Consider the following 26,466-nt stretch of genomic DNA (forward strand, 5'->3'; position numbering starts at 1 on the left):
TTTCTGTTAGTGCCAGTAGTTTTCAAATTTGAATAGTTTAAATTTGAATTATTTGAAATTTGTGCAAATCACTAGTTTGTGAATAACTTAACTTTAAAAATAGATTTTTCAGTGATTCTTTTTCCTTATGTTTAATATTAGTGTATTTTATCATTATATTCAATTTGGTAATACTTAGATTATTTAAAAAATTAAATGTGTTTGTAACAGAAGAGTTTTGGTCCGAAACCCTAATACTTCGAAAGAGATATATTGTCCATTTTGTAGACGAAGTGCATCCAGTTTTTACCGTAAATGCATGAAAGAATTTGTTTGCACATAAAATTTCTTCGTGTTTCAAATGCCAAAACACATAAGTACCCTAACTGTTGGGGATATAACTATTTGGCATGACCCGCCCAGGAGGGGCCGGGTCACACCTAAAGGGAAGCCCACTGAAGACACTTGAATATGGCGGTTCAGTTAAAGGCCCAAGACCCAGAGGCGACTTAAGGCCTGTAGAGATAAACCGCTATATATATATATACACACACACACACACACACAAATATTTCCTACAAGCAGTGGTAGTTACCACCACTTGCGTTTTGTATGTTGTATGTAGTATCTGTCGGAACCGAGAGTATGTACGTCTAGTATGTAGTATATAACAATGATTACGTAGTATATATATACTAATTTTTAGGTAGTATGTATAATTTTTTGAGTATGCTCATTTTTACGTACAAATATATACGTATTTTACAAATATAACAAAAACTATGGGCTCATATACAATTTTTTCATATAACTTGCTTTGAAATATCTTAGATATAGTATATGAACATATTTAAAATAATAAAATAGTATATATAGTACCACATGGTAGTATATATATATATATATATATATATATATATATATATATATATATATATAACTTGTATTGTAAGATCAAGTCGGACACTGTTTATGAACCAGCCGGGACTCTGTGAGCCGCTGGGCGTCAACCTCTGTATATAAAAGGACGAACCGGCGGCGGTTCAGGGCAAGTAACATCAAGTCGAGAACTAGGTCAAGCGAATTCGCTCCCTGGTTATCGAGACATAAGAAATCTCACTCAAAACTGGATCGTAGGCTTTTACCTTCACTGTAAGGGGCCGAACCAATATAACCCTCGTGTCCTTTGTCCCTTTAACCCCTTTAAGCTTCCTAGTTGTGATGGCTCCACGACTAAGTCCTTACGCTAGGACATCTGACGTGAAAATTCCACGACAGTTGGCGCCCATCGTGGGTCTAGCGCATGGAGGATTTGAGTTCTTGAAGGGCAGCTTCGAAGGGCTCAAAAGATACACTATGGGCCGGATGACCAAGAGTCATAGCAGCAAGCTCTATATCGATGACGCGGGCTGGGGCCCTGACGCTAGCTCAATTGAGTATGGGTACTGGGTCCCCTTCGGCGGAATCCATGTCTTCATCGGCAAAATCGGTGAGCCAGGCCCCGAGCCGGACATCTGCACCGATATCGTCGAGACGGCTCAGCGTGCGAGACCCGCCCAGGTTCAGCCCACTGTGAGGCATGCCTTCGTGGGATGCATCCATGGATGGGAACTTTCAGAAGGATCTGTGTCGGGCGGTGAGACGGCCATCTACTCTGATGGTGAGTCGTCCACGGGTGAGACGGATTCGTTATATCAACTACAAGACGGCGTGCTTGGGGGTTGTTCTGATGGCAGCAGTACTCCAGACCCCTTTGAGCCGCCGAGCCGAGTTGGGATCTTCATGGCTGGCACACAACCCGGCCAAAACTCTACGGTTGCGGCAACAATAACCTCCAGGACAGCGGCAACCGGGGCAGGAGGCCCTGTGCACCCGCTGGCTCAGGTGCTGATGGATCTCATGGACAAGATGACAACTCTATTAACCGCCGTTGTCAACCCGGGGATCAGACTCAACATGATGCGGAAGTGGCACAGTTGAAGTTGGACATAGCGCAAGCTAAAGAAAACCTGGCGGCGGAAGACGTCAGGATGACCGTAGAGCGGGCGGCTCTGGATGCTCGAGCTCAGCAGATTCAGTCATAGGCTTTCCAGCTCATGATGGATCAGAATGCGTCAAATGAGGTTATGAGGAGAGGGTACCAGAAGACTCAATCTCGCCTGCCTCCGGATTATGATCCTAGAAACCTTTTTCACACACCAGGAGTAGGCCCCAGTAACCCGCCAGAGGTAAAGCGGGTTGCGGCGCCCGAGGCCGACACGCCGGTTCAGCCACGAGTTATGGGGCCCCCATGTCTGAGTACTGCTCCGCCTCCTTATGTGCCGACACCACCAGGTCATTATTATAACCCACTAGAGAACATGATCGCGGCGGCAGCACGACTGGCGGCTCTCCCAGCAGATGGCGATTCACCGACGGTGGTTGAAACACGAAGGGTCAGAGATCTTCTTCAGACAGCTTTAGCACAACAAGAGGCATACTCTTACAGTAGAGACAGGATTCATTCAACCCCACGTCCGAGCCGGAGCAAGAGTTATAGCAGGCACCTAGACTCGCCGGCCCAAGCAATGCCCAGCGCCGCGATCAGCCATGCGGGTATGATCCGGCACGGGGTGGGGCTCCTAATGTGTGTAATCAGGGCAGAGTGCGTAAGCAAATTGAGCAGGCGGCTCAGCAGCCAGCTCAGATGGCGGCTCAACAGGCGGCAGAAATAGGAGCTCAGCAGGCGGCTTATCAGCCCCTGCCGGTTTATCCAACAACGTCAATGGAGGCAGGTTTAGCCACCAGGACTGGGGGCGTGCCTTGTTTGGTACCGGCTTTGCGCAACGAGCGTTTGCCCAAAGATTTCAAGGGGCCTCGTAAGGTGCCTAATTACACGGCTGATTTACAACGTGGGGCATGGATTGAGAGTTATGAGATGGCCATGGAGCTACTAGAAGTCAGTGATGCGGTGATGGCCAAGTACTTCACCATGATGCTAGATGGAACGGCTCATAATTGGTTGAAAGGGTTGAAACCTAATTCCATCAGTTCATGGGCAGAGTTAAAGGAGCGGTTTATCTAGAATTTTAAGGACACATGCAAGCAGCCCATGTAGATTGTGGACTTGACGAATTGCAGGCAAGAGGAGGGTGAATCCATGACCTATTGGGTGCGCCAGGTCAAAGCTATAATACATTCATCTGATAAGATGGACGCCGGCTCTGCAGTCTTAATGTTGGAGAAAAATTGCCGTTTTGAGCCTCTAAAAATGAAGCTGGGGCGGCTCAAGCGCGATTGTAATGACATGGGCCAGCTCATGGCGGCTCTAGTCAAATATACCGACTCTGATAGTACCAAGGATCCCGAGTCTGACAATGAGAAGGCAGGAAAGGGAAAGAAGAATGGCAACGCGAAGGGCTCGCAGCATAACTCGACGAATCAAGGGGGCAACAACAAACGTAAGGCTGATGGTAGCCTGGAGTTTGTGGCTAATACCAATGCAGAGGGCAACAATCAGCGGCGTAAGGGGAGGCCACCTCCTCAGTCTGGCGGGTCAGGTCCCACTCTCGAGAAGTTGCTAAATGAACCCTGCCCGAAGCACGGCACTCAAGAGAAGCCGGCTAATCACCTATGGAAGGATTGCATTATCATGAGAGCTTTCAAGAATTCTAACATGTTTGATGGTAATCATGGGCCAGGCGGCGGTTCAGGAGGCGGCGGCTTTCATGGTCCGAACAATGGAAGCGGCGGTTCTAGTTCCGGCTTTCAGGGCCACCAGAATAATCAAGGCAGTTTCAATCTAGGTAGTCAAGGCGGCTACAATCAACAATCTAACCAAGGGGGTCAGCAGCAACAACAATCTGGATATCAGAGTCATCCAAAGCAATTGAACAGTGGGCAGTATCATGTCTTCACCACAATATGAAAACGGGACTAGAAGCTTCACAAGAGGGCGGTGAACGCCGTTGAGCCGATAGTTCCCCAGTACTTGCGATGGTCTGAGCAGCCCATTATGTGGAGCCGGGCGGATCACCCACCCCGGGTTGATAATCCGGGTCATTTGCCTTTGGTGGTGGCACCTCAAGTTGGGGGGTACAAATTCACCAAGGTGCTCATGGATGGAGGCAGCAGCATCAATATCCTTTATTATGAGACCTTCCGTCGTATGGGGCTAACTGATAAGAATCTTAAGTAGTCCAATACTGTTTTCCATGGCGTAGTTCCTGGTAAGTCAGCATACCCGGTGGGCAAGATTGAGCTGGAGGTAGCCTTTGGGGATGAGTATGATTCCATGGCGGAGAAGTTAACTTTTGAGGTGGTCAAGATCAGGAGTCCATATCATGCTCTGTTTGGGCGACTGACTTATGCCAAATTCATGGCGCAGCCATGTTATGTTTATCTACAGCTAAAGATGCCAGGTAATAAAGGGACCATTACGGTTCATGGCAGTCGAAAGGTGGCTTTGGAGTGTGAGGAAGGCGGCGCGGCTTACGCTGAGTCGGTCAGTGCGGTAGAAGAGTTAAAGTTTTATAAAGACAATGTCGACCCCGCAGACATGACATCCTTGAAGAAGCCCACCACAGAGCATGAACCGGAGATGAAGTTTAAGTCGGCTGATGACACCAAGATGGTTGATTTTGTTCTTGGCGATTCATCTAAACAGTTCAGTATCAGTGCCAATCTGGATCCCAAATAGGAAAGCACGCTCATCGAGTTCATCCATGAGAATCAGGACATCTTTGCATGGAAGCCTTCTGACATGCCGGGTGTACCGAGAGAACTTGCTGAGCACACTCTCAATGTTGATCCTAAGTTTAAGCCGGTCAAGCAGTTTCTTCGGCGGTTTAACCAAGAGAGGCGCAAGGCCATTGGTGAGGAGGTGGCCCGGCTCTTGGCAGTTGGGTTCATTATTGAGGTATTTCATCGTGAGTGGTTGGCTAACCTGGTGCTAGTGCTCAAGAAGAACGGCACTTGGCGTATGTGTGTGTATTACATGGATTTGAACAAGGCTTGTCCGGATGATCCCTTTGCTCTCCCTCGTATTGATCAAATCATTGATGCTACGAGTGTCTGAGTCCAAAGAGAATGAGCGTCTGAGTTTTTTGGATGCTTACTCTAGATATCATCAGATCAAGATGGTAGTTAAGGACCAGGAGAATATAGCGTTCATTACTCCCTTTGGAGCCTTCTGCTATGTTTCTATGCCTTTTGGGCTCAAGAGTGCCCAAGCGACTTATCAGCGTTGTGTGCAGAATTGCCTTCATACTCACATTGGGCGCAATGTACATGCTTATGTGGATGATATTGTGGTGAAGTCCAAAGAGAAGGAAACCCTGATAGATGATCTAAGGGAGACCTTTGATAATCTTCGGGTCTACAATATGATGCTTAACGTGGCGAAGTGCGTCTTCGGTGTGCCAGCAGGCAAGCTCTTGGGATTTCTGGTTTCTAACAGAGGCATTGAGGCTAACCCGGAGAAGATCAAGGCTATTACCTCTTTGGCAAAACCCAAGTGTGTTAATGACGCTCAGCATTTGGCAGGTCGCATTGCTGCTTTAAGTTGGTTCATAAGCCGGTTAGGTGAGAAGGCCATACCGCTGTATCAGATGTTGAAGAATACAGATGACTTTGTCTGGAGTGATGCTTCTAACACTGCTTTTGAGGATTTGAAGAGACAACTAGCTGAGCCGTCGGTTCTTGCCGCTCCCATTGATAAGGAGCCCTTATTGTTATATGTGGTTGCTAACGCACGTGTTGTCAGTGTGTCCATTGTGGTGGAGCACAAGGAGACTGGTAAGGAGTATCCGGTTCAACGCCCGGTTTACTACATTAGTGAGGTGCTTATTGAATCCAAGCAGAGGTATCCACATTGGCAGAAGCTTGTTTATGGGGTGTTCATGGCCAGCTGGAAGCTTAAGCAATATTTTCTGGGTCATCCCATCACTGTGGTCAATTCAGCTCCTTTAGGGGATATCATCCAGAACAGAGAGGCTACGGGACGATTCGCCAAGTGGGATATCGATCTTGGGCCTCATGGTTTAAAGTATGTACCACGCACTGCTATCAACTCTCAAGCATTGGTGGATTTCATCAATGATTGCACAAAGTTGCAGGCGCCTGAAGAGAAGCCGGACAACACATACTGGACTATTTACTTTGACGAATCCAGGCAATTGGAAGGCTCGGGGGCTGGAGTTGTTCTGGCTTCCCCTTGAGGTAACAAATTTTGTTATGTGCTAAGGTTGATGTTTCCTTGTACTAACAATGCAGCTGAGTATGAGGCCTTGCTCCATGGTCTTCGGATGGCTAAGGAGATGAGCTTAAGCCGGGTAAGGTGTTTCGGCGACTCAGATTTGGTAGCTCAACAAGTCTCAGGCAAGTGGGATTCCAAAGATCCTCTCATGGTGGCTTATCACCGTGAAGTTGATGTTGTTGCTGGACACTTCAAAGGTTACCAAGTGGAGCACATCGATCGGAGGAAGAATGAGGCGGCTGATGCTTTAAGCCAGCTTGGATCTCAGCGTAAACCGGTACCCCTGAACACTTTCTTGGATGTTTTGCATAATCCTTCTGTTAAGTTACCTACAGAGGAAGACTTGGTCGTACCTGACCTCGAAGCACAGTTGGTGGCAGCTCTTCATGTCATCCCAGATTGGACAGTGCCATATTTGGCTTACATGACCCGGGGAGAATTGCCTGAGGATGAAACCTTGGCTAGACAGATAACCCAGCAGTCTAAGTCAATGACGATTGCCAATGGCGAGTTACATCATCGCAGTGTCACTTGGGCATTTCAATGTTGTGTATCTCCTGAGGAAGGTCAAGTGATTCTTTGTGAGATTCATGAAGGAGATTGTGGCCATCATGTCGGTTCAAAGTCCCTTGTGGCCAAAGCTTTCTATCATGGATTTTATTGGCTGACGGCTCACGCTGATGCAGAAGATCTGGTCAGTAGATGTGACGGGTGTCAAAAATTTTCACGGCAAGCTCACGTGCCGGCTCAAGAATTGAGGATGATACAAATTACTTGGCCGTTTGATGTGTGGGGGCTTGACATGGTTGGGCCTTTCAAAGCATCCAAGGATAAAAAGACCCACCTTTTGGTGGCAGTGGATAAATTCACAAAGTGGGTAGAAGTAGAGCCGGTCAGTAAGTGTGACGCGGCGACGGCGGTTCAATTCATGAAAAAGGTGATTTTATATTTTGGCTTCCCCTATAGTATCATAACTGATAATGGCACTAACTTGTCCAAGGGGGCTATGGAGGAGTTCTGTCAACGTGAGCATATCCGGCTTGATGTCTCATCAATGGCTCACCCCAATCCAATGGTCAAGCAGAAAGAGCCAATCAGGAGATTTTGAAGGGTATCAAGCCCCGGCTTCTAGTTCCTTTGCAACAAACGCCGGGTTGTTGGGTGGAGGAGTTACCATCAGTGTTATGGAGCATCAATACTACCCCCAACAGATCTACGGGTTATACCCCTTTCTTCATGGTTTATGGAGCAGAGGCAGTTCTTCCTAGTGACATCCGTCATGACTCGCCCCGAGTGGCGGCTTACGTGGAAGCTAATAATGAACAAGCACGTCAGGAGGCACTTGACTTGTTGGATGAGAAGCGTGACTTGGCAGCAGCCCGCTCGGCGATTTACCAACAGGACCTGCGTCGTTATCATAGTCGCCGGGTCAAGTCCAGAACCTTTTAAGAAGGTGATTTGGTGCTCCGGCTCATCCAGGATCAAACTGATGCACATAAGTTATTCCCACCTTGGGAAGGGCCCTTTGTGGTCAGCAAGAATTTGAACAACGGGTCATACTACCTTATCGATGTTCGAGAGCACAAAGACTCACATAAGTCAGAGGAGGAGACCCGCCGGCCGTGGAATATAGCTCATCTTCGGCCTTACTACACTTGAGCCACCGGCTCTCATGATGTACATATCTTGGCGATGTATATATTATTAATAATAAAGCAGGACCTCTGTCCTTTTCATCCTCAAAGATCATATGTCTTCATCATCATAATTTTAAAATATCAATTGGGGGCTGATCGTATTCGAATCTAGCTTAACCTTTTTGGTCCGGCTTATGATCGTATTGGAATCTAGCCGTAAAGACTCAAGGTCATTTGGGGGTTTCCTGTTCAAACATAGGTCGTATTCGAACCAAAGAGAACATGGCTGTCGGTACCCTCTTGATCGGCGCAATGCCAAAACCCACTTGGGGGCTTCTTGATCATATTTGAATCATAGCTTAACCCCTCTTGGTCCGACTTTGATCGTATTCGAATCAGAGTCATTAAAAAACTCTCAAGGTCATTTGGGGGCTTCCTGTTCAAACATAGGTCGTATTCGAACCAAAGAGAACATAGCTGTCGGTACCCTCTTGATCGGTGCAATGCCAAAGCCACTGGGGGCTACATGATCATATTCGAATCCTAGCTTAACCCCTTTGGGACGGTTCGCTGATCGTATTCGAATAAGAAGCCTTGATTTGTCTTTCTATTCTTTGTTGCTTAAGTCTTTTGAAAGCACTTTTTGAGTTTGTCTTGAGACCTTTTTTGCATTCATGTTTAAGACATATATAAGGTTTCTATTTAAACTGGCTTGACTTTGAAACGATAAGTCACCAGTCATGTGACAAACATCAAACAGATTGAAGTCACGACTTCTAAAAAGAGTGGGTCATCACCCTTACTGCACAGGTCATCTAAACCGGCAGTAAAAATTTGACATCTCAGGTATGATGTTATTACAGTTATATTGAAAGCTCTGATTCTCATCAGGATTATTTATAACTCATATTTCGCATTGATAATTATGTGGGATAATTATGACCCGCCTTGCGGTAAGCCGTCAAGGGTCCTTGTAATCTATCTCTCTGTGCAGGACAGTTTACAGGCTTTCTTATGCACAAGGAAAACAGATAAGTGTAAGACGGAGTAAATATAAGATGGCAGTTTAAAACAGTGTTAAGGCATCAAAACATGCATGATGGCACGACAAAGCAAAGTCATTTCTACTCATATTACAAGACTCCCTGAGTCCAAGAGATTAACATTGTCTTTTCAACAAGACTACAAAGACGGGCCGCCCGGCGGATCAATTTTCTTGATGGCCTGAAGCCTTCAGATCAGCCCTTTCCACTTCTTCGTCTTGTTCCTGGTCCTGGAAGGTTGATGATGACCAGTTAATGCAATTCAAAGCTTTAAATTTAGCTTCATCATCAATTAGTCCGGCTGGGTCAACTTCAGGGGCAAAGGTATGCTTACGAATTGGTGGAATCAGACTTGTCAGAGTATACTCTGGCGTCGGGATCCTTCGGTTCTCTGCATCATAACCCGCCTGGTACTTCGTGAGATCCGCCTCATCAGCAATCAGGGTGGCCACAAGGCGCACTTCTTTCACAAAAGCGGCGAAATCTTCCTGTTCAAATGGCGTACCATCCTCCTTAAGGCTTGGATGCCCAATGGCGATGTCGGTTGAGTCTAGTTCCGAAAGCCAAGCTTTGGCCCGGCTTAATGCGGCCACAGCTCCGGCTCTTGTAGACGATTGCCTCAGTTTAGTGAACTGTTGGGGTAGCACAGAGAGCTTCCTTAGTACATCCGCCAAGAGTGTGGGGACTTCATTTGACAGGGCCACTGTGGCTAAGGCACGCTGAGACCCGGTGTAGAGTTCTTCCACCAGCGTATAAACCGCCTTCAGCTTTATCAACATGCTCTGGTTAAGATTTGAACTCCTGGGGCCTGCATAATTGTATCAGGTGCATTAGTAACAATTTATATGATCATTCAAAAGTTTCAAGTATTTAACACTTGCAGGGTGACTAATCAAAGATTGTTGTAACCATCTGGGTCTTGTGGCGTTTTAAGCCGGACAATTCATTGGTTACTGTCGGTGTCAAAACTGGTGGATCTCGGGTAGGGGGTCCTGATCTGTGCGTCTTAGGCTGATGGTAACAGGAAGCAAGGGACACAATGTTTACCCAGGTTTGGGCCCTCTTAATGGAGGTAAAACCCTACTTCCTAATTGATTAATATTGAAGATATGTGGAATACAAGAGTAGATCTACCACGAGATCGTAGAGGCTAAACCCTAAGAGCTAGCCTATGATGGTATGACTGGAATTGTGATCGGCCTTCTAAGGACCATGCTCTCAGGTTTATATAGACACCGGAGAGCTAGGGTTTACATGGAATCGGTTACAAGGAAGGAAACATAATATCCGGATCGCCAAGCTTGTCTTCTACGCAAAGGAGAGTCCCAATCGGACACGAGCCGTAGTCTTGAGTCTTGTATCCTAACGCTTCCATAGTCCAGACGATGTATATAGTCTGGCTGTTCGGATACCCCGTTATCCAAGACTCCCTCAGTAGCCCCTGAACCAGGCTTCAATGACGATGAGTCCGGCGCGCAGTCTTGTCTTCGGCATTGCAAGGAGGGTTCCTCCTTCCGAATACTCCAAGGTTCCCATCATGACGAACAGTGTCCCGCATCTTCATCAATGCTGTACTCGTCGGCTTCAGTGTATCAATAATGACCATTTCCACGCGTCGAGCGAATGTGAGGAGTCGAGGCATTTTTGCATTCGCCACCCTTGGTCCTTCGGGATAGCCGTCTATTTGAAGAGACGGGGATTCCCAAATCCAAACCTCACTCTCCCTCCTCGAGCAAGCATCCAACAGAGCGCTCAGAGAAAACCATTCCACCATGGCCGATCGTCGCACCTCTTCTGCTCGCTCCCCTTGCCCCAAGCCGGGAGACTGGGGAGAGTGTTCAGTTTCTCATAGCCGTTTGATAAAGTTACAAACCCAAGGGCTCCTCCCGCCGGCATTCATGGTCCCTGTTCAAGCTGGAGTGGCCACCTATAACGGCGGAGAACAAGCGGAGAGATCCCCCAATCCGTCTCCAGAGGAGCGAATATGCTTAATTCCGCATCTGTTAAGGGGCGTCGGGTTTCCCATTCATCCATTCCTTCGTGGGCTTCTGGAGTTCTACGGCCTCCAGCTGCACAATTGTTGGGGAACGTTGCAGAAAATTAAAATTTTTCCTACGGTTTCACCAAGATCCATCTATGAGTTCATCTAAGCAACGAGTCATGGGAGAGAGATTGCATCTACATACCACTTTGTAGATCGCGCGGAAGCGTTCAAAAGAACGGGGTTGAAGTAGTCGTTCTCGTCGTGATCCTATCACCGGAGATCCTAGCGCCAAACGGACGGCACCTCCGCGTTCAACACACGTACGGTCAGCGTGATGTCTCCTCCGTCTTGATCCAGCAAGGGGGAAGGAGAGGTTGATGATGATAGCTCCAGCAGCAGCACAACGGCGTGGTGATGGTGGAACCGCAGCACTCCGACAGGGCTTCGCCAAGCACGTGACGGAGGAGGAAGAGGTGTAGCAGGGAGAGGGAGGCGCCAGAACTTCAGGGTGCGGCTGCCCCCTCCCCCCCTCCCTTTATATAGGCCCCCAGGGGGGGCTCCGGCCCTGGGAGATCCAATCTCCCAAGGGGGCGGCGGCCAAGGGGGTGGAGTACCCCCAAGCCAAGTGGGGCGCCCCCCCACCCTAGGGTTTCAACCCTAGGCGCAGGGGATGGGCCAAGGGGGACGCACCAGCCCACTATGGGCTGGTTCCCCTACCCACTTAGGCCCTTGGGGCCCTCCGGGATGGGTGGCCCCACCCGGTGGACCCCCGGGACCCTTCCGGTGGTCCCGGTACAATACCGGGTGACCCCGAAACTTTCTCGATGGCCGAAACACCACTTCCTATATAGTTTTCTTTACCTCCGGACCATTCCGGAACACCTCCTGACGTCCGGGATCTCATCCGGGACTCCGAACAACATTCAGTATGCTGCATACTCATATTCATACAACCCTAGCATCACCGAACCTTAAGTGTGTAGACCCTACGGGTTCGGGAGACATCCGGTCAATAACCAACAGCGGGATTTGGATACCCATGTTGGTTCCCACATACTCCTCGATGATCTCATCGGATGAACCACGATGTCGAGGATTCATGCAACCCCGTATACTATTCCCTTTGTCAGACGGTATGTTACTTGCCCGAGACTCGATCGTCAGTACCCCAATACCTCGTTCAGTCTCGTTACTGGCAAGTCACTTTACTCGTACTGTAATGCATGATCCCGTGACCAGACACTTGGTCACTTTGAGCTCATTATGATGATGCATTACCGAGTGGGCCCAGAGATACCTCTCCGTCATACGGAGTGACAAATCCTAGTCTCGATCCGTGTCAACCCAACAGACACTTTCGGAGATACCTGTAGTGCACCTTTATAGTCACCCAGTTACGTTGTGACGTTTGGTACACCCAAAGCACTCTTACGGTATCCGGGAGTTACACGATCTCATGGTCAAAGGAAGAGATACTTGACATTGAAAAAGCTCTAGCAAAACGAACTACACGATCTTGTGCTATGCTTAGGATTGGGTCTTGTCCATCACGTCATTCTCCTACTGACGTGATCCCGTTGTCAATGACATGTAATGTCCATAGTCAGGAAACCATGACTATCTGTTGACCAACGAGCTAGTCAACTAGCGGCTTACTAGGGACGTATTGTGGTCTATGTATTCACACGTGTATTACGATTTCCGGATAATACAATTATAGCATGAATAAAAGACAATTATCATGAACAAGGAAATATCATAATAATCCTTTTATTATTGCCTCTAGGGCATATTTCCAACAGTCTCCCACTTGCACTAGAGTCAATAATCTAGTTACTTTGTGATGAGTCGAACACCCATAGAGTTCTGGTGTTGATCATGTTTTGCTCGAGAGAGAGGTTTAGTCAACGGATCTGCGACATTCAGATCCGTATGTACTTTGCAAATATCTATGTCTCCATCTTGCACATTTTCACGGATGGAGTTGAAACGACGCTTGATGTGCCTGGTCTTCTTGTGAAACCTGGGCTCCTTGGCAAGGGCAATAGCTCTAGTGTTGTCACAGAAGAGTTTGATCGGCCCCGACGCATTGGGTATGACTCCTAGGTCGGTGATGAACTCCTTTACCCATATTGCTTCATGCGCTGCCTCCGAGGCTGCCATGTACTCCGCTTCACATGTAGATCCCTCCACGACGCTCTGCTTGCAGCTGCACCAGCTTACTGCTCCACCATTCAACATATACACGTATCCGGTTTGTGACTTAGAGTCATCCAGATCTGTGTCGAAGCTAGCGTCGACGTAACCCTTTATGATGAGCTCTTCGTCACCTCCATAAACGAGAAACATGTCCTTTGTCCTTTTCAGGTACTTCAGGATATTCTTGACCGCTGTCCAGTGTTCCTTGCCGGGATTACTTTGGTACCTTCCTACCAAACTCACGGCAAGGTTTACATCAGGTCTGGTACACAGCATGGCATACATAGTAGATCCTATGGCTGAGGCATAGGGGATGACGCTCATCTCTTCTTTATCTTTTGCCGTGGTCGGGCATTGAGCCGAGCTCAATCTCACACCTTGCAGTACAGGCAAGAACCCTTTCTTCGACTGATCCATTTTGAACTTCTTCAAAATCTTATCAAGGTATGTGCTTTGTGAAAGACCTATGAGGCGTCTCGATCTATCCCTATAGATCTTGATGCCTAATATATAAGCAGCTTCTCCAAGGTCCTTCATTGAAAAACACTTATTCAAGTAGGCCTTAATGCTCTCCAAGAATTCTATATCATTTCCCATCAAAAGTATGTCATCTACATATAATATGAGAAATGCTACAGAGCTCCCACTCACTTTCTTGTAGACGCAGGCTTCTCCATAAGTCCGCGTAAACCCAAACGCTTTGATCATCTCATCAAAGCGAATGTTCCAACTCCGAGATGCTTGCACCAGCCCATAAATGGATCACTGGAGCTTGCATACTTTGTTAGCATTCTTAGGATCGACAAAACCCTCCGGCTGCATCATATACAGTTCTTCCTTAAGATGCCCATTAAGGAATGCCGTTTTGACGTCCATCTGCCATATCTCATAATCATAGTATGCGGCAATTGCTAACATGATTCGGACGGACTTAAGCTTCGCTACGGGAGAGAAAGTCTCATCGTAGTCAATCCCTTGAACTTGCCGATAACCCTTAGCGACAAGTCGAGCTTTATAGATGGTGATATTACCATCCGCGTCCGTCTTCTTCTTAAAGATCCATTTGTTTTCTATCGCTCGCCGATCATCGGGCAAGTCAGTCAAAGTCCATACTTTGTTTTCATACATGGATTCTATCTCGGATTTCATGGCTTCTAGCCATTTGTTGGAATCTGGGCCCGCCATCGCTTCTTCATAGTTCGAAGGTTCACCGTTGTCTAACAACATGATATCCAGGAGAGGGTTGCCATACCACTCTCGTGTGGAACGTGTCCTTGTGGACCTACGAAGTTCAGTAGCAACTTGATCGGAAGTACCTTGATCATCATCATTAATTTCCTCTCCATTCGATGTAGGCACCACAGGAATGTTTTCCTGAGCTGCACTACTTTCCGGTTCAAGAGGTAGTACTTCATCAAGTTCTACTTTCCTCCCACTTACTCCTTTCGAGAGAAACTCTTTTTCCAGAAAGGATCCGTTCTTGGCAACAAAGATCTTGCCCTCGGATCTTAAGTAGAAGGTGTACCCAATGGTTTCCTTAGGGTATCCTATGAAGACGCATTTTTCCGATTTGGGTTCGAGCTTTTCAGGTTGAAGTTTCTTGACATAAGCATCGCATCCCCAAACTTTTAGAAACGACAACTTAGGTTTCTTCCCAAACCATAATTCATATGGTGTCGTCTCAACGGATTTAGACGGTGCCCTATTTAAAGTGAATGTAGCTATCTCTAGAGCGTATCCCCAAAATGATAGCGGTAAATCGGTAAGAGACATCATAGATCGCACCATATCCAATAGAGTGCGATTACGATGTTCGGACACACCGTTACGCTGAGGTGTTCCAGGCGGCGTGAGTTGTGAAACGATTCCACACTTTCTTAAGTGTGTACCAAATTCGTGACTTAAATATTCTCCTCCACGATCCGATCGTAAGAACTTTATCTTTCAGTCACGTTGATTCTCTACTTCATTCTGAAATTCCTTGAACTTTTCAAAGGTCTCAGACTTGTGTTTCATCAAGTAGACATACCCATATCTACTCAAGTCATCAGTGAGAGTGAGAACATAACGATATCCTCCGCGAGCCTCAACGCTCATTGGACCGCACACATCCGTATGTATGACTTCCAATAAGTTGGTTGCTCGCTCCATTGTTCCGGAGAACGGAGTCTTAGTCATTTTACCCATGAGGCATGGTTCGCATGTGTCAAATGATTCATAATCTAGAGACTCTAAAAGTCCATCAGCATGGAGCTTCTTCATGCGCTTGACACCAATGTGACCAAGGTGGCAGTGCCACAAGTATGTGGGACTATCGTTATCAACTTTACATCTTTTGGTATTCACACTATGAATATGTGTAACATTACGCTCGAGATTCATTAAGAATAAACCATTGACCATCGGGGCATGACCATAAAACATATCTCTCATATAAATAGAACAACCATTATTCTCGGATTTAAATGAGTAGCCATCTCGTATCAAACGAGATCCAGATACAATGTTCATGCTCAAACTTGGCACTAAATAACAATTATTGAGGTTTAAAACTAATCCCGTAGGTAAATGTAGAGGTAGCGTGCCGACGGCGATCACATCGACCTTGGAACCATTCCCGACGCGCATCATCACCTCGTCATTTGCCAGTCTCCGCTTATCCCGCAGCTCCTGCTGTGAGTTACAAATGTGAGCAACGGCACCGGTATCAAATACCCAGGAGTTACTACGAGTACTGGTAAGGTACACATCAATTACATGTATATCAAATATACCTTTAGTGTTGCCAGCCTTCTTGCCCGCTAAGTATTTGGGGCAGTTCCGCTTCCAGTGACCCTTCCCCTTGCAATAAAAGCACTCAGTCTCAGGCTTGGGTCCATTCTTTGACTTCTTCCCGGCAGCTGGCTTACCGGGCGCGGCAACATCTTTGCCGTCCTTCTTGAAGTTCTTCTTACCCTTGCCCTTCTTGAACTTGGTGGTCTTATTGACCATCAACACTTGATGTTCTTTCTTGATTTCAACCTCTGCTGACTTCAACATTGAGAATACTTCAGGAATGGTCTTCACCATCCCCTGCATATTGTAGTTCAGCACGAAGCTCTTGTAGCTTGGTGGGAGCGACTGAAGGATTCTGTCAGTGACCGCCTCGTCCGGGAGGTTGATCTCCAACTAGGACAGGCGGTTGTGCAACCCAGACATTTTGAGTATGTGCTCACTGACAGAACTGTTTTCCTCCATCTTATAACTATAGAACTTGTCGGAGACTTCATATCTCTCGACCCGGGCATGAGCTTGGAAAACCATTTTCAGCTCCTCGAACATCTCATATGCTCCGTGCTTCTCAAAACGCTTTTGGAGCCCCGGTTCTAAGCTGTAAAGCATGCCGCACTGAACGAGGGAGTAATCATCGACACGTGATTGCCAAGTGTTCATAACGTCTTGGTTCTTTGGGATGGGTGCTTCACCTAGCGGTGCATCTAGGACATAATCTTTCTTGGCTGCTATGAGGATGATCCTCAGGTTCCGGACCCAGTCCGAATAATTGCTGCCATCATCTTTCAGCTTGGTTTTCTCTAGGAACGCGTTGAAGTTCATGTTGACATGAGCGTTGGCCATTTGATCTACAAGACATATTTTGCAAAAGTTTTAGACTAAGTTCATGATAATTAAGTTCATCTAATCAAATTATTTAATGAACTCCCACTCAGATTAGACATCCCTCTAGTCATCTAAGTGTTACACGATCCGAGTCGACTAGGCCGTGTCCGATCATCACGTGAGACGGACTAGTCATCATCGGTGAACATCTCCATGTTGATCGTATCTTCCATATGACTCATGTTCGACCTTTCAGTCTCTGTGTTTCGAGGCCATGTCTGTACATGCTAGGCTCGTCAAGTTAACCCTAAGTGTTCTGCATGTGCAAATCTGTCTTACACCCGTTGTATGTGAACGTAAGGATCTATCACACCCGATCATCACGTGGTGCTTCGAAACGACGAACTTTAGCAACGGTGCACAGTTAGGGGGAACACCTTCTTGAAATTTTTATAAGCGATCATCTTATTTACTATCGTCGTTCTAAGTAAACAAGATGCATAAAACATAATAAACATCACATGCAATTATATAGTAGTGACATGATATGGCCAATATCATATAGCTCCTTCGATCTCCATCTTCGGGGCTCCATGATCATCTTCGTCACCGGCATGACACCATGATCTCCATCATCATGATCTTCATCATTGTGTATTCATGAAGTTGTCACGCCAACGACTACCTCTACTTCTATGGCTAACGCGTTTAGCAATAAAGTAAAGTAATTTACATGGCGTTCTTCAATGACACGCAAGTCATACAAAATAAAGACAACTTGACATTGCGTCTTGTGCTATGCTTAGGATTGGGTCTTGTCCATCACGTCATTCTCCTAATGACGTGATCCCGTTGTCAATGACATCTATTGTCCATAGTCAGGAAACCATGACTATCTGTTGACCAACGAGCTAGTCAACTAGAGGCTTACTAGGGACGTATTGTGGTCTATGTATTCACACGTGTATTACGATTTCCGGATAATACAATTATAGCATGAATAAAAGACAATTATCATGAACAAGGAAATATAATAATAATCCTTTTATTATTGCCTCTAGGGCATATTTCCAACACAATTTTAGCCCAGCCTCCATACTGCATATAGCAGGGTACGTCGCCCTTTGTGAGCTATTTCTAGGCTGTGAGGCTCACTTCGAATTGTGGAAGAAGCTGTTCTGCCTTGTCCCCTGCAACCAGGGAGAATCCCTATGTCAAGTGGGCGGGGCCGAAGTATGGCGTATCGCTGAGACCGGATACCTATCCGGTACTCCCAAGAAGGCACCAGATAACTGGGCTTCAGAGTGGTTTTATATTGACGACGCTCCCCTTCCGGATCCAGTCCGGACAGGACTCCCCAAGTTCAGTAACTCCCCACCGAGGGCACGTCTAAGGTGGAGCCCCCGAGGCCCCTAAGAAGAGGATTCTAGGGAAGTACATTTCCTGATGAACAGGATAAAGTTACTAGCCAAATCCGGACTGACGATAGTTGAGGTGATGGCAATATGCATAATGCGGGGAGTGCAACCGCTCCAATATCGGAGCAACCCCATGTGGCACTACAACGGGACAGATGATGCCACCCGCTGCGGCCGTAAGGGTCCGGACTCCCCCGCCGCTCTGGCAAGGGTACTGTCCGACCTGTTCAAAGGAGAAGAGGAAGAATTCCTTCACATCAAACCGCGGGACGGATTCTCCATGTACAATCCCCCAAACTGGGTAAGTCATCATTTATTTTATCGCTTCATTTATTGTGGCGTTCTTTGCTAAAGTTACCTGCGTCGATATTTCCAAGCAGGAACTGAGGAGGGACGTGGAAGGAATCACCAGCCCTTCTCCGCAGCCAGAGGACCCCGAAAGGGCCCTGGATCCGGGACTCGAAGAAGACCCAGATGCGGCCGTGGAGCTTGTCGACGGGATATTTTATCGGGCGATCCGCGTCGGCGCCCCAGTAGCTATCACAACTGATTATCCCGGACTGTTACCTTCGTTGCGTGTAAGCCAAGCTGAAAACTCGATCCTCCGAAGAGGATTCTTTCCTGATGTCACACCTTATCCATGATATGTCGTGCTTTTGCAAAAGCGATGTTCGGAGCGCAGGGCCGAGCCCCTAGGGACCCGTCAGCCATAGGCGTCTGAATTGGGTAGGCTCAAGAGGAAGGCGATTAGAACCGACATGCCTCTACAGAGGTAACAAAACAACATGTCATGTAATTTGTTGTCGTTTGAAGTATAACGATGCCCTTTGTATATCTTGGCAGGAAGAGGAGTATACGAACTGTATCCGGAGGTCCTGCCAACCACGCCTCCACCAGTCGGGCTCCAGGACCAATTTCAAGAGAGGAGGCGGACGTAGGGCCGATGCCGCATAGTCCTCCGACAGAGGACGCTGAAATCCTCTCTGCCACAAATTCGGAAGTAGAGAGCGCCGTGCATCATCGGCGTTGACGGGCCGTGCTTCGCAACAACATCTTTTCCGAAGAGGCATTTAATGCCTTCTATTCGGGAGACACATACATCCGAGCCGCTCAAAGCGGACTTGCCCGAGCGACAGTCCAGTATACCAAAGATATACGGGTAAGAAATTTTGATAAGTATGTATAGTAGTAGCCCCTAAGACTTGAAACGGTTGAAACAACTGTTTTAAGTATCAATTTATGCACAGGTTCTTGTAGATAAGAATGAGCAATTGTCTCGGGAGCTAGAGGAGTGCAAGACCCAACTAAGGGCCACAGTTGCCAAGCTAGAGGAATCCCAGAAGGCCTCATATGGTAACATTTATCGTAATTATACGAAAATGTACCAGTTGGCAACTGGCTGGTATGGCAATTTTAAGAGAAAGTTCTGTAGGCAATCCCGGAGTGAATCCGGAGGGCGGGGGAGACGACGAGTCGCATCTCCAGAGGCAACTAAAGGCCGGTGAGCGCATTCTTACACAAGTGAAGCATGATAAGAATATGCTCCAAGATGCCAATGTTCGGCTGGACGTGGAATTGAAAGATGTCCGCGCACAGCTGGCAGACTCCGTGAAGGAGAACAAAAGGCTTCGCCGCGGCATTTATCGTAAGTGCCTAAACGAACTTTAGTATAGTTCGGCGAGGAAGCATATTGAAAAAGTTATGTTTGCAGGAATGCTGACGGGTCGCCCTGAGGAGGAGATGCCCGCTTCTGTAGGTGATTTACTGCAGGATCTCTCACAACTGCACGAGCGAGCTCGGCAGGTGATGCAGGGCATTGCGCAGTCTCTATGGCCATCAAGCTCCCTGCCAAATGGCATGGGGGGCTTGTGGACATGCTTCAGGGAGCATGGCAGCGCTTCCATTTGTGGAAGATATCAGCCTGCCGGCAAGGTGCAAGAGAAGCATGAGCGATGGTGAAGACGCGCTACACCAAGCTGGACCCGAACCATATGGCCGAAGTTGGACCGGCCGGGCCAGATGGGCAAGAAATTCCCATGAGTCTGGTATATGACCAGGTGGCGTTAGCCGCAAAGTATTCTCAACAGGATTGTAAGCTAGATAGCCTGTTGGATGGTATAGAGGATGAATATAATCAGTCCAAATGACTGTGTAATTCGATGGACATAAGTAGCCCCTAGCCAGATTAAAATCGTTTGTCTTGGCGGACCTTTTCGCTTCAGCCCCCGGATCCTAAAGTCCGGGGTGTGTCCGAATACCCGCTCGGTTATACAAAACCGGAGTATGCATGGAAACCAGGCGTAGGATTCATAAGTGTTTGAACATACAAGTACCCAACTAGTTATGTTATATTACATGGTTAGTAAGAAACATCTTCCAGAGAGAATAGTTCCGTTAAGGGTTCCTTTCCCTGGGTATGAATGTGTCAAGGCACATGTTCGGACTGTGAACCAAAGAGCGGGACACAAAACTTCTAGGGATTAATGTTGTAATAAACGAAGACATCTTTTGCTCACCGACCGAATATTCTCTTAAGCAAACTAGCTTTCGGCTTCACCATTCTGAGGTACACATCCGGCTCAACCGGCAGTAACAATCGCAGAGGTGCTCCCCTTATGCCCTAGCCGAATTAACGGGGACGTAGGGCATATACACAAGAGCCAGGCAACCCAGCTTGGCCACATCTTAAGTCATATCGATGCATATAATGGTGAAGAAAAGGCACACATGGAAAAAGAAACGCATGTGCGACGGGCAAAAAGGCCCTAAAAGGAAATTATATTTAGCTTCCGTATAGGAAGCCCCCATGTAAAGCTTACACACATAGTGCGGCCGGAGTAAGCCGATAGTCCGTACTGTATGAAATACTTGTGTGAAAAGAAAGAGATCGAGAAAGGAAAAAGGGAGGGAGCATAATTGAAAAAGGAGGTTAAGGAGACGAACACCGAGTTCGCGCTAGGCATAGAATCTCCGGAGTCTGGCCGCGTTCCATGGGTTCGGCTCGAGTCTGTTATCAGACGCATTACATAAGCGGTATGCTCCTCCGGTGAGAACTTTGTCGATGATGAAGGGGCCTTCCCACTTGGGTTTGATCTTGTCCTTCTTCTTCTCCGGTAAGCGTAGAACGAGTTCCCCAATATTATAAGTTTTGGCCCGCACTTCTCTGCTTTGGTATCGTTAAGCCTATTGCTGATAGAATGCGGAACGGGCCTTAGCGACATCGCGCTCCTCCTCTAGGGCATCCAAATTATCATGCCGATCTAACTCGGCTTCCTTCTCTTTGTACATGCGTACGCGTGGCGAATCATGTATGGTATCGCATGGTAGTACTGCTTCCGCGCCGTACACCATAAAAAAGGTGTATATCCGGTGGTGCGATTCGGCGTGGTCCGCAGCCCTCAGAGTACGAAGTCGAGCTCCTCGAACCACAGAGTATCCGACTCTGTCAAGGATCGCACTAGTCTGGGTTTAATGCCGCTCATGATAAGACCGTTTGCCCGTTCGACCTGGCCATTTGTTCGGGGATGGTATACGGAAGCATAGTCGAGCTTAATGCCCATTTTGCCGCACCAAGATTTCACCTCATCGGCCGTGAAATTCGAGCCATTATCGGTGATGATGCTGTGGGGGACACCGTATCGGTGTACGACCCCGAATATAAAGTCTATGACTGGTCCGGATTCAGCCGTTTTCACTGGTTTGGCTTCTATCCATTTGGTGAACTTGGCAACCATGACCAATAAGTATTTTTTTCTTATGGCTTCCCCCTTTAAGGGGTCCAACCATATCCAACCCCCAGACTACGAAGGGCCAAGTTATGGGGATTGTTTGGAGTGCGGTAGGGGCATATGACTCTGATTGGCGAAGAGCTGGCAACCGACGCAGTGTTGGACAAGGTCATGTGCGTCTGCTCGGGCCGTCGGCCAATAGAAACCTGTACGGAAGGCCTTGCTGACTAGTGCTCGAGCCATAGCGTGGTGCCCGCCTAGTCCGGCGTGGATTTCAGCCAAGAGCTGCCGCCCTTCCTCTTCGGAGATGCACCTTTGGAGCACTTCGGTAGCACTTTTCTTATGGGCCATTTGCATTTCTGCCCCTAACTCGAACCACCTACTCAGATTTGCCCCTAATTTCAAAGCATGCTCAAATTTGCCCCTCTGCCGTTAAGTCACTACTCAAAAATGCCCTTCCGTCTAGTCAAAGGCCTTTGACCGTCAGAGGCCCATGTGTACTGTAGCAGACGGAAAGTGCTACAGTATTGGACGGAAAGTGCTACAGTACTGTTCGGAAGGGCATTTCTGAGTAGTGACTTAACGGCAAAGGGGTAAATTTGAGCATGCTTCAAAATTAGGGGCAAATATGAGTAGTGTGTTCGAGTTAGGGGCACAGGTGTAAATGTCCCTTTTCTTATAGAGTTCTCCTTCATGGACTTTGTAAGCTTTAGAACACCGGACAATGCAGCGTGCTTCATTTTGGTCTTCAAGGAGCTCCTGCCTATTTAGGTAGGCCAAGAAAGGCTCAGTCCACGAGGCGATGACAGCAATTATTTCGTGGGCTGACGATGTTATTTCGGTGGTAGAACCTCCGACTATGTCTGATAGTTCAGAATCTGGGGATGTATTCGGATCCGTGCTGGTATTGCCGGACTCCCCTTCCCATAACACGGATGGCTTGAACAGCCTTTCCAGGAATATGTTAGGTGGGACGGGGTCACGTTTAGCGCCGATGCATGCAAGGACATCTGCTGCTTGATTGTTTTCTCGAGCCACATGGTAGAATTCGAGCCCCTCGAACCGAGCTGACATTTTAAGGACGCATTGTGATAGGCCGCCATTTTCGGATCCTTGGCATCAAAGTCTCCATTTATTTGTGATATTGCGAGGTTTGAATCCCCGCGCACTTCTAGGCGTTGAATGCCCATAGAGACTGCCATCCGGAGACCGTGCAACAAAGCCTCGTATTCGGCTGCATTGTTGGAGTCTGTGTATAATATTTGGAGGACGTACTGGACCGTGTCCCCGATGGGAGAAGTCAGGACTACACCTGCTCCCAATCCGGCCAGCATTTTAGAGTTGTCAAAGTGCATGATCCAGTTAGAGTACGCGCCGTACTCTTTAGGGAGTTCGGCTTCCATCCATTTGGTGACGAAGTCGGCTAATACTTGCGACTTGATAGCCCGCCGAGGCTTGTACGTTATGTCAAACGGAAGGAGTTCGATGGCCCATTAAGCAATCCGGCCCGTGGCATCACGGTTATTTATTATATCATTGAGTGGTACTTCGGAGGCCACCGTAATCGAACACTCTTGAAAGTAGTGTCGTAGCTTTTGGGATGCCATGAAGACTGCGTATGCTATTTTTTGATAGTGTGGGTATCGGGATTTGCATGGGGTGAGGACCGTGGATACGTAATAAATCGGCTTCTGTAGCGGGAATTTGTATCCGTCAACCTCTCGTTCGACGACGAGTGCTGCGCTTACAACTTGATGTGTTGCACCTATGTACAGCAGCATAGGTTCGCCGATGGTTGGCGCTGTTAGGAGTGGATTACTGGCCAATAAGGTCTTTATTTCATCTAGTCTGGTCGCGGCTGCATCCGTCCACACGAAGTGTTCGGTGCGCCGAAGGAGGCGATAAAGAGGCAATGCCTTTTCTCCTAACCTGGAGATAAAGCGGCTCAAAGCAGCCACGCATCCAGCTAATTTCTGGATGTGTTTCAGGTCTGTTGGTATAGCCAACTGTGACAAAGCTCGGATTTTTGCCGGATTATCTTCAATTCCTCTATTGGAAACGATGAAGCCCAACAGTTTTCCAGAGGGGACGCCGAAAACGCATTTCTCAGGATTCAACTTGATGTCATATGTTCGTAAGTTGTCGAACGTAAGCCTCAAGTCGTCAATTAGGGTTTCGACGTGTCTTGTTTTTACGAGTACATCGTCCATGTATGCCTCCACTATTTTGTCAATTTGCTTTTCCAGGCATGTTTGAATCATGCGTTGATAGGTTGTTCCAGCGTTCTTAAGCCCGAAAGGCATAGTGTTGAAGCAGAAAGGGCCATATGGCGTTATGAAAGTTGTTGCAGCTTGGTCGGACTCTGCCATATTTATTTGATGGTATCCAGAGTATGCGTCGAGGAAACACAACGAGTCGTGTCCAGCTGTGGCATCGATTATTTGATCGATGTGAGGGAGGGGAAAGGGATCCTTGGGGCAAGCCTTGTTAAGGTCTTTGAAGTCGACACACTGGCGCCAGGATTTGTCCTTCTTTGGTACCATTACCAGGTTCGCCAGCCAATCCGGATGTTTGATATCCCTGATGAATCCGGCCTCAAGTAGCTTGGCTAGCTCCTCCCCCATGGCTTGCTGTTTCGGCTCCGAAAATCGCCTTAGGGTCTGTTTAACAGGTTTGTATCCCTTCAGTATGTTAAGGCTGTGTTCGGCCAATCCACGTGGGATGCCCGGCATGTCCGATGGGTGCCAGGCGAAGATATCCCAATTCTCGCATAAGAAGTCGCGCAGTGCAGTGTCCATAGCGGGGTTCAACTGTGTCCCGATGGAGGCTGTCTTCATGGGGTCCGTTGGGTGGACTTGGGTCGCTTGTCGAGTATCACGTCGTCCCTGTCCACGGTGGTGCGCAGCGTCGTTAATTCTTCTGCCGCTAGGGCTTCGGATAGTGCTTCCAAGGCTAGTGCTGCAGTTTTGTTTTCGGCGCAGAGTGCAATGTCCGGATCACTAGCTAGAGTGATGATCCCATTGGGTCCGGGCATTTTGAGCTTCATATACCCGTAATGGGGTATGGCTTGAAAGCTTGCAAACGCGTCCCGCTGTAGAAGGGCGTGGTATCCGCTGGTGAAGGGAGCCACTTGGAAGGTGATTTCTTCGGACCCGTAATTCTCTGGGGTACCGAATACCACATCGAGTGTGATTTTTCCCGCACACCGTGCCTCACGACTAGGGATAATTCCCCTGAAGGTCGTGCCACTTTGTTCAATGCGGCTTTTGTCAATCTCCATCTTCTTGAGTGTTTCTTCGTAGATTAGGTTTAATCCGCTTCCGCCGTCCATGAGTACTTTAGTGAGCCGAAAGCCATCCACTATTGGGCTGAGGACCAGAGCGGCTGGCGCTCGAACGGACTGGAATTGGGGTTCGTCACTGACATTGAAGGTTATAGCAGTGTTGTTCCACGGATTTACTTTCGCCACATGGCAAATTTCAGCGGAGCTTCGATGCGCTCGCTTGCGCCTATTGTTTGAGGCGAAGGTCTCGAAGACCGTCAGCACCGTATTGTGTTCCTTGGCAGGATGTGGTTCTGCTTTATGGCTCTCAAGGAGATCCTCACCACTCTTAGCTACCTGCCGGAGTATCCAACATGCTCTAAGGCTATGGGTCGGTGTTGCATCCAGCATGCTGTGAAGCTTACACGGCCCGTTGAGCCATTCTTCCAATACGGTTCCGTGTCCTGGGGCGGGTTTTGGCTTCTTGGGAATTGAGTTGGTCGACTTACGAGAGTTCGGCCATTTAGTTCGGATAAAGGTTTCGGTGAGGGCCGTACTATCCCAGAATTTTGTTTGGGTTTTCCAGGCACTTTCCATCGCACAGTACTTTTGTACTATGGTTGCTAAGTCTGTAAAGTGCACTATGTCATGGCGACTTATAGGATTAAGGAGTCCTTTGTTCGTGCAGTTTCTGCAGGAAAGAGAGACTACGTCCTCCTTGTGGCAGTCCTTGACCTTATTAAGAGCAAGGAGGAACCTGGCCCAGTAACGATGTACCGTCTCCTGGGGCTCCTGCCGGACACGGGAGAGACGGATTAAGTCCGAGCGGGCGTCATTGGCTGAATCCGGATTTTGATCCGATCTAATGCCCGGGGGCACGGGAAGTGCCGAGCCTGAAAGTTCGGGATCTGGAGTATTACCTAATCCCTTTGGCCCAGCGCCCAATTCTAAGTCCGGGACCTAGGTCATGTATTCCTTTGGGTGGGTGTTCGGCTCACTGAATCCGGTGATCCGAACATAATTTGTCCTCAGAGTTGAGGGGCAACCCACGTGTGATTTATCCACTACCGCTATCTCATGGGTGGCCGACGGGGATCTAATGTCCCTCTGGTCAGGTTTAAGCCCAACCCGGTCGTAGTCCGTAGCGACTCCCAAAGCGGTGATGCGATCCAAGAGCTCGGTAAGTGAGGAGAGCTCCATCAGATCCATCTGTTCGGCAAGCTCCGGATCAATGCGAAGGTTATGAGTGATGACCTGAGAGGTCGTTGTCGGCGCGACAGCCGATGGGGCGGTCATAATGAAGCCGCCAAGCCGGAGAGTCTGGCCTGCAGCCAGCGCTCCGCCAGAAGTGATGTCGTCCTTGACAACGAGACGAGCCATCGAG

Source organism: Triticum dicoccoides, chromosome 3B, assembly GCF_002162155.2.
Source record: "Triticum dicoccoides isolate Atlit2015 ecotype Zavitan chromosome 3B, WEW_v2.0, whole genome shotgun sequence".
NCBI classification, from domain to species: domain Eukaryota; kingdom Viridiplantae; phylum Streptophyta; class Magnoliopsida; order Poales; family Poaceae; genus Triticum; species Triticum dicoccoides.